The following is a 3,270-nucleotide window of genomic DNA, read 5'->3' as shown; positions in this document are numbered from 1 at the left end:
CTATCTCTTTTTGATTTTTAATTTGTTTATACCTCCCGGAAACCTGCCTCACCCAATGTGATACGGAATCGCTATTATTTTTAATTTTTTAGAACACACTCAAGAACCTCCAGAAGCTAACCAGCTAACTAGCTACAAGCTATTAAGTCATTGTTAGTTTTTTTAACCTGGATAACACTCGCCAGTCCAGCTTCCCTGCCCCATCCACCGCTGCCCCCTGGACACTGATCTCTTGGCCACATAGCTGATGCACGCTGGACTGTCCATTAATCACGGTACTCCATTCTGCTTGTTTGTTTTATCTGTTGCCCCCGTTGCCTAGTCAACGCCATTTTACCTGCTGTTGTCGTGCCAGCAGATTAGCTGTTGCTGTCTAACCTACTGTTTTAGCTAGGTCTCCCAATTCAACACCTGTGATTACTGTATGCCTCGCTGTATGTCTCTCTCAAATGTCAATATGCCTTGTATACTGTTGTTCAGGTTAGTTATCATTGTTTTAGTTCACAATGGAGCCCCTAGTTCCACTCTTCATACCCCTGATAACTCCTTTGTCCCACCTCCCACACATGCGGTGACCTCACCCATTACAACCAGCATGTCCAGAGATACAACCTCTCTCATCATCACCCGGGGTCTGGGCTTACCTCCGCTGTACCCGCACCATACCCCATACCCCTGTCTGCGCATTATGCCCTGAATATATTCTACCATGCCCAGAAACCTGCTTCTCTTATTCTCTGTCCCCAACGCTCTAGGCGACCAGTTTTGATAGCCTTTAGCCGCACCCTCATACTACTCCTTCTCTGTTCCACGGGTGATGTGGAGGTAAACCCAGGCCCTGCATGTCCCCAGGCACCCTCATTTGTTGACTTCTGTGATCGAAAAAGCCTTGGTTTCATGCATGTCAACATCAGAAGCCTCCTCCCTAAGTTTGTTTTACTCACTACTTTAGCACACTCTGCTAACCCTGATGTCCTTGCTGTGTCTGAATCCTGGCTCAGGAAGGCCATCAAAAATTCAGAGATTTCCATACCCAACTATAACATCTTCCGTCAAGATAGAACTGCCAAAGGGGGAGGAGTTGCAGTCTACTGCAGAGATAGCCTGCAAAGTAATGTCATACTTTCCAGGTCCATACCCAAACAGTTCGAACTACTAATTTTGAAAATGACTCTCTCCAGAAATAAGTCTCTCACTGTTGCCGCCTGCTACCGACCCCCCTCAGCTCCCAGCTGTGCCCTGGACATTTGTGAATTGATCGCCCCCCATCTAGCTTCAGAGTTTGTTCTGTTAGGTGACCTAAACTGGGATATGCTTAACACCCCGGCAGTCCTACAATCTAAGCTAGATGCCCTCAATCTCACACAAATCATCAAGGAACCCACCAGGTACAACCCTAACTCTGTAAACAAGGGCACCCTCATAGACGTCATCCTGACCAACTGGCCCTCCAAATACACCTCCGCTGTCTTCAACCAGGATCTCAGCGATCACTGCCTCATTGCCTGTATCCGCTACGGAGCCGCAGTCAAACGACCAACCTCATAATCAAATCAAATCAAATTTATTTATATAGTCAACATCAGCTGATATCCAAAGTGCTGTAAAAACACCTAAAACCCCAAACAGCAAACAATGTGTAAAAGCACGGTGGCTAGGAAAAACTCCCTAGAAAGGCCAAAACCTCATCACTGTCAAACGCTCCTAAAACACTTCTGTGAGCAGGCCTTCCTAATCGACCTGGCCCGGGTATCCTGGAAGGACATTGACCTCATCCCGTCAGTTGAGGATGCCTGGTCATTCTTTAAAAGTAACTTCCTCTCCATTTTAGATAAGCATGCTCCGTTCAAAAATGCAGAACTAAGAACAGATACAGCCCTTGGTTCACTCCAGACCTGACTGCCCTCGACCAGCACAAAAACATCCTGTGGCGGACTGCAATAGCATCGAATAGTCCCCGTGATATGCAACTGTTCAGGGAAGTCAGGAACCAATACACGCAGTCAGTCAGGAAAGCTAAGGCCAGCTTCTTCAGACAGAAGTTTGCATCCTGTAGCTCCAACTCCCAAAAGTTCTGGGACACTGTGAAGTCCATGGAGAACAAGAGCACCTCCTCCCAGCTGCCCACTGCACTGAGGCTAGGTAACACAGTCACCACCGATAAATCCATGATTATCGAAAACTTCAATAAGCATTTCTCAACGGCTGGCCATGCCTTCCGCCTAGCTACTCCAACCTCGGTCAACAGCCCCCCCGCAGCTCCTCGCCCAAGCCTCTCCAGGTTCTCCTTTACCCAAATCCAGATAGCAGATGTTCTGAAAGAGCTCCAAAACCTGGACCTGTACAAATCAGCTGGGCTTGACAATCTGGACCCTCTATTTCTGAAACTATCCGCCGCCATTGTCGCAACCCCTATTACCAGCCTGTTCAACCTCTCTTTCATATCGTCCCAGATCCCCAAGGATTGGAAAGCTGCCGCAGTCATCCCCCTCTTCAAAGGGGGAGACACCCTGGACCCAAACTGTTACAGACCTATATCCATCCTGCCCTGCCTATCTAAGGTCTTCGAAAGCCAAGTCAACAAACAGGTCACTGACCATCTCGAATCCCACCGTACCTTCTCCGCTGTGCAATCTGGTTTCCAAGCCGGTCATGGGTGCACCTCAGCCACACTCAAGGGACTAAACGATATCATAACCGCCATCGATAAAAGACAGTACTATGCAGCCGTCTTCATCGACCTTGCCAAGGCCTTCGACTCTGTCAATCACCATATTCTTATCGGCAGACTCAGTAGCCTCGGTTTTTCGGATGACTGTCTTGCCTCGTTCACCAATTACTTTGCAGACAAAGTTCAGTGTGTCAAATCAGAGGGCATGCTGTCCGGTCCTCTGGCAGTCTCTATGGGGGTGCCACAGGGTTCAATTCTCGGGCCGACTCTTTTCTCTGTATATATCAATGATGTTGCTCTTGCTGCAGGCGATTCCCTGATCCACCTCTACGCAGACGACACCATTCTATATACTTTCGGCCCGTCATTGTACACTGTGCTATCTAACCTCAAAACGAGCTTCAATGCCATACAACACTCCTTCCGTGGCCTCCAACTGCTCTTAAACGCTAGTAAAACCAAATGCATGCTTTTCAACCGATCGCTGCCTGCACCCGCATGCCCGACTAGCATCACCACCCTGGATGGTTCCGACCTTGAATATGTGGACATCTATAAGTACCTAGGTGTCTGGCTAGACTGCAAACTCTCCTTCCAGA

This window comes from Oncorhynchus keta, chromosome 11 (assembly GCF_023373465.1).
Source record: "Oncorhynchus keta strain PuntledgeMale-10-30-2019 chromosome 11, Oket_V2, whole genome shotgun sequence".
NCBI lineage: Eukaryota > Metazoa > Chordata > Actinopteri > Salmoniformes > Salmonidae > Oncorhynchus > Oncorhynchus keta.
Note: the sequence above shows the minus strand (reverse complement) of the source record.